Below are 6,000 nucleotides of genomic sequence, written 5' to 3' on the forward strand. Positions count from 1 at the left end.
TTTCAAAGGCTTTTATCGACAATTACATGACATTTATGCAAAGAGTCAGTATTTGCAGTGTTGGCCCTTCTTTTTCAGGACCTCTGCAATTCGACTGGGCATGCTCTCAATCAACCTCTGGGCCAATTCCTGACTGATAGCAACCCATTCTTTCATAATCACTTCTTGGAGTTTGTCAGAATTAGTGGTTTTTGTTTGTCCATCCACCTCTTGAGGATTGACGACCACAAGTTCTCAATGGGATTAAGATCTGGGGAGTTTCCAGGCCATGGACCCAAAATGTCAACGTTTTGGTCCCCAAGCCACTTAGTTATCACTTTTGCCTTATGGCACTGTGCTCCATCGTGCCGGAAAATGCATTGTTCTTCACCAAACTGTTGTTGGATTGTTGGAAGAAGTTGCTGTTGGAGGGTGTTTTGGTACCATTCTTTATTCATGGCTGTGTTTTTGCGCAAAATTGTGAGTGACCCCACTCCCTTGGATGAGAAGCAACCCCACACATGAATGGTCTCAGGGTGCTTTACTGTTGGCATGACACAAGACTGATGGTAGCGCTCACCTTTTCTTCTCCGGACAAGCCTTTTTCCTGATGCCCCAAACAATCGGAAAGAGGCTTCATCAGAGAATATGACTTTGCCCCAGTCCTCAGCAGTCCATTCACCATATTTTCTGCAGAAGATCAATCTGTCCCTGATGTTTTATTTGGAGAGAAGTGGCTTCTTTGCTGCCCTTCTTGACACCAGGCCATCTTCCAAAAGTCTTCGCCTCACTGTAAGTGCAGATGCGCTCACACCTGCCTGCTGCCATTCCTGAGCAAGCTCTGCACTGGTGGCACTGGATCCTGGCGCTTGCTGGACTTTCTTGGATGCCCTGAAGCCTTCTTAACAAGAAATTAACCTCTTTCCTTGAAGTTCTTGATGAGCCTATAAATTGTTGATTGAGGTGCAATCTTAGTAGCCACAATATCCTTGCCTGTGAAGCCATTTTTATGCAATGCAATGATGGCTGCACGTGTTTCTTTGCAGGTCACCATGGTTAACAATGGAAGAACAATGATTTCAAGCATCACTCTCCTTTTAACAGGTCAAGTCTGCCATTTTAACCCAATCAGCCTGACATAATGATCTCCAGCCTCGTGCTCGTCAACATTCTCACCTGACAAGACGATTACTGAAATTACCCCAGCAGGTCCTTTAAAGGGAGTCTGTCACCACATTTGAGCATATTAGACTGATCAAATAGCGTTATATGTGCCACCGAGAACTTAAAAACAGTACCTTTGTTGTATCTAATGGAGTTTTCTTTCAGCCAAAAATGAACTTTTAAGATTCTGTAAATGCGCCCTCTCAATCGTCCGAGCCCCAGGCAGCACCTCCTCAACGGCTCATAACCCCGCCCTCTGTGTGCCTCTGCCCGCCCGTTTACTCTCCTCCTCTCTCCTTTTCCACTGCGCTCGCTACAAATTTGACCGCGCAGCCGCAGTGGAAAAGGAGAGGAGGAGAGAAAACAGGCGGGCAGAGGCACACTGAGGGCGGGGTTATGAGCCGTTGAGGAGGTGCTGCCTGGGGCTCGGACGATTGAGACGCCACCCTGGGCACTTGAGAGGGCGCATTTACAGAATCTTAAAAGTTCATTTTTGGCTGAAAGAAAACTCCATTAGATATAACAAAGGTACCGTTTTTAAGTTCTCGGTGGCACATATAACGCTATTTGATCAGTCTAATATGCTCAAATATGGTGACAGACTCCCTTTAACCTTCTCCGGACCGCCGTACACAGGATTGCATCCTGCCGGCAGTCCTGCTCTTCTGGGTGGACTCATATACGCGTCCTCCCGCGAGAGCCGAGATTTCCTGTGAACGCTGGAGATGTTTTTTTTTTTTAACCCCTAACAGGTATATTAGACGCTGTTTTGATAACAGCGTCTAATATACCTGCTACCTGGTCCTCTGGTGGTCCCTTTTGTTTGGATCGTCCACCAGAGGACACAGGTAGCGCAGTAAAGTAACACAAAACACTACACTACACCCCCCCCCTGTCACTTATTAACCCTTTATGAACCACTGATCACCCCATACAGACTCCCTAATCACCCCCCTGTCATTGATCACCCCCCTGTAAGGCTCCGTTCAGATGTCCGTATGATTTTTACGGATCCACTGATACATGGATCGGATCCGCAAAACACATACGGACGTCTGAATGGAGCCTTACAGGGGGGGTGATCAATGCCAAGGGGGTGATCACCTCATACACTCCCTGATCACCCCCTGACATTGATCACCCCCTGTAAGGCTCCATTCAGACGTCCGTATGTGTTTTGCGGATCCGATCCATGTATCCGTGGATCCGTAAAAATGATACGGACGTCTGAATGGAGCCTTACAGGGGGGTGATCAATGACAGGGGGGTGATCAGTGACAGGGGGGTGATCACCCCATATACACTCCCTGATCACCCCCCTGTCATTGATCACCCCCTGTAAGGCTCCATTCAGACATTTTTTTGGCCCAAGTTAGCGGAAATATTTTTTTTTTGTTTGTTTTTTCTTACAAAGTCTCATATTCCACTAACTTGTGTCCAAAAAATAAAATCTCACATGAACTCACCATACCCCTCACGGAATCCAAATGCGTAACATTTTTTAGACATTTATATTCCAGACTTCTTCTCACGCTTTAGGGCCCCTAAAAAGCCAGGGCAGTATAAATACCCCACATGTGACCCCATTTCGGAAAGAAGACACCCCAAGGTATTCCGTGAGGGGCATATTGAGTCCATGAAAGATTGAAATTTTTGTCCCAAGTTAGCGGAAAGTGAGACTTTGTGAGAAAAAAAATAAAAATATCAATTTCCGCTAACTTATGCAACAAAAAAAAATTTCTATGAACTCGCCATGCCCCTCATTGAATACCTTGGGGTGTCTTCTTTACAAAATGGGGTCACATGTGGGGTATTTATACTGCCCTGGCTTTATAGGGGCCCTAAAGCGTGAGAAGAAGTCTGGGATCCAAATGTCTAAAAATGCCGTCCTAAAAGGAATTTGGGCCGCTTTGCGCATCTAGGCTGCAAAAAAGTGTCACACATCTGGTATCGCCGTACTCAGGAGAAGTTGGGGAATGTGTTTTGGGGTGTCATTTTACATATACCCATGCTGGGTGAGATAAAAATCTTGGTCAAATGCCAACTTTGTATTAAAAAAATGGGAAAAGTTGTCATTTGCCGAGATATTTCTCTCACCCAGCATGGGTATATGTAAAATGACACCCCAAAACACATTCCCCAACTTCTCCTGAGTACGGCGATACCAGATGTATGACACTTTTTTGCAGCCTAGGTGGGCAAAGGCGCACACATTCCAAAGTGCACCTTTCGGATTTCACCGGTCATTTTTTACAAATTTAGATTGCAAACTACTTCTCACACATTTGGGCCCCTAAATTGCCAGGGCAGTATAACTACGCCACAAGTGACCCCATTTTGGAAAGAAGACACCCCAAGGTATTCCGTGAGGGGCATGGCGAGTTCCTAGAATTTTTTATTTTTTGTCGCAAGTTAGTGGAATATGAGACTTTGTAAGGAAAAAAATTTATAAAATAAAAAATCATCATTTTCTGCTAACTTGTGACAAAAAATAAAAAGTTCTATGAACTCACTATGCCCATCAGCGAATACCTTAGGGTGTCTACTTTCCGAAATGGGGTCATTTGTGGGGTTTTTCTACTGTCTGGGCATTGTAGAACCTCAGGAAACATGACAGGTGCTCAGAAAGTCAGAGCTGCTTCAAAAAGCGGAAATTCACATTTTTGTACCATAGTTTGTAAACGCTATAACTTTTACCCAAACCATTTATTTTTTTGCCCAAACATTTTTTTTTTTTAATTAAAGGCATGTAGAACTATAAATTTAGCGAAAAATTTATATATGGATGTGGTTTTTTTTGCAAAATTTTACAGCTGAAAGTGAAAAATATCATTTTTTGGGGTGGCAAGTTGCATGACCGAGCGATAAACGATGAAAGTAGTGTAGTGCAGAAGTGTAAAAAGTGGCCTGGTCATGAAGGGGGTTTTAGCTAGCGGGGTTGAAGTGGTTAATGACAGCAATAAAATTCAGTGGAAAGTTTTTTGGGGGGATTAAGTTAATTTTCATGGCAAAGAAGGACTATGCAATTCATCTGATCACTCTTCATAACATTCTGGAGTATATGCAAATTATAAAAACTTAAGCAGCAACTTTTCCAATATTTATGTAATTCTCAAAACTTTTGGCCACGACTGTACATTGGGCACATGGCCGAGCCTGCAATATCAGGCACAGCTGCTATACGATGAACAGCGCGTGCTCACGTGAAGAGAGCACAGAGCTCACCAGTGCACCACAGCCTCTTCACATAGTTGATTGGTGGAGGCTATCAAACCCCAACTATCAGACAAGGATGATCTAGCTTAAGGATAAGGGATAAATATGTTACTCCCAGGAAACCCCTTTAATGATAACAACTACATCTCAAGGGGTTTATTTCTAGGGTAAAAATTATTCAGTTTAGGACATTTCAGATAAATCCGTACAGTCATATAGCTAGAGTTTCTACACTGACAAAAATCAAACATTAAGCAATATGCTGTATCAAGAGCTATCTACAGCTCAGAACTGTATTCAATGTGCCGTGGTATGAGGCAAGCAGCAACATTCATTACATGTAGTCACCTTACATTTGGGCTCACTGCGCACTTCACCTTATGATCACTCAGCAGGGCGGACTGCGGGGACAATGGTTAGAATGTATGGGATACACTGAGGTTTAGGTCATGTGACTCTGAGAGAGGCGTGGTGAAAAGTAGCATTTAGGAAAGTGTTTTGTTCAGGGGCTGCGGGACTTTTTTCTGGGTATTCTGTGTACGATTAGGTTACAGGTTACTGTGTAAGTGGTGTACATGCGTTCTTTGGTTTATTTGGGAGTGAGGCTAGATTCTCGTAGCAGCCCATACATTTTACAGTGGATAAAGGACTTTGGTGATGTCAAGACCATATGATCGGTCACGTGGGTAGGCGGAGTCACCGTTTCATCTATGCTCTGAGCGTCATCTAAGCAAGTTCTAAAAGGGACTCTGTCACCACTTTCTAACCCCCACTTTTAAAACTATAGTTCTGTCCATGGAGCCCCTGTGATTTCAATGGTGTTGTTATATGCGAAATCCGCAGGCTCGTTTTGATAAAAAAAGCTTTTAACTAACCTGTCAGTCATGAGGATAAGGTGCCCAGGGCGTTTCTCCCGGTCTGAACATGCCGCCGCCGCCGTTGGTGCCCAGCTCCTCCTCTGCCTTGAATTTGCGCCGCCTGAATGTGAAGAAATACGCCTCCGGCTCTCCCTCAGTCCCCCCTCCTTTTCCAAAATTTCGCGCGTGCGCACAGGCCTGTGCCTGATGCGCCCGTGCAGACTTTACGATTCAGCCTCATTGAGCGAAGTGCGCATGCGCACTTCGCTCAACCTCCCGATAACGCGAACACTGCCGCACGCGCGGGATCTTAGAAAAGAAGGAGGGGGGACTGAGGGAGAGCCGGAGGCGTATTTCTTCACATTCAGGCGGCGCTAATTCAAGGCAGAGGAGGAGCTGGGCACCAACGGCGGCGGCGGCTGGCGGCATGTTCAGACCAGGAGAAACGCCCTGGGCACCTTATCCTCATGACTGACAGGTTAGTTAAAAGCTTTTTTTATCAAAACGAGCCTGCGGATTTCGCATATAACAACACCATTGAAATCACAGGGGCTCCATGGACAGAACTATAGTTTTAAAAGTGGGGGTTAGAAAGTGGTGACAGAGTCCCTTTAAGTCCTCAGGAGCAGGCAGGTTGTGATTTGTGCACTTCCTGAAACTCATTAGCTGCTTTCAGACAGTCTGGTTTGGTCAAAACTAGGAGTGGTGCTTACAGAGAAAAGGGATCATGGAAGTAGCGTGCCTGCTTTACATATCACTGTACCCTGCCTCTCCCAAATGTCCC

At 45.1% G+C, this 6,000-nt stretch overlaps 1 protein-coding gene across 5 annotated transcripts in view; it reads right to left on the minus strand.

The window, feature by feature from the left end:
- Positions 1 to 4,791, minus strand: part of PARL (presenilin associated rhomboid like) — a 145,492-nt gene extending 140,701 nt beyond the window's left edge. For all 5 annotated transcript variants that reach the window (XM_044288241.1, XM_044288242.1, XM_044288245.1 and 2 more), the window contains exon 1: positions 4,713 to 4,791. The gene's annotated coding sequence lies outside the window, so the exon portion shown is untranslated. The remainder of the gene's footprint in view (positions 1 to 4,712) is intronic.
- Between the last annotated feature and the right edge of the window lie 1,209 nt (positions 4,792 to 6,000).

Source organism: Bufo gargarizans, chromosome 3, assembly GCF_014858855.1.
Source record: "Bufo gargarizans isolate SCDJY-AF-19 chromosome 3, ASM1485885v1, whole genome shotgun sequence".
Classification (NCBI taxonomy): domain Eukaryota; kingdom Metazoa; phylum Chordata; class Amphibia; order Anura; family Bufonidae; genus Bufo; species Bufo gargarizans.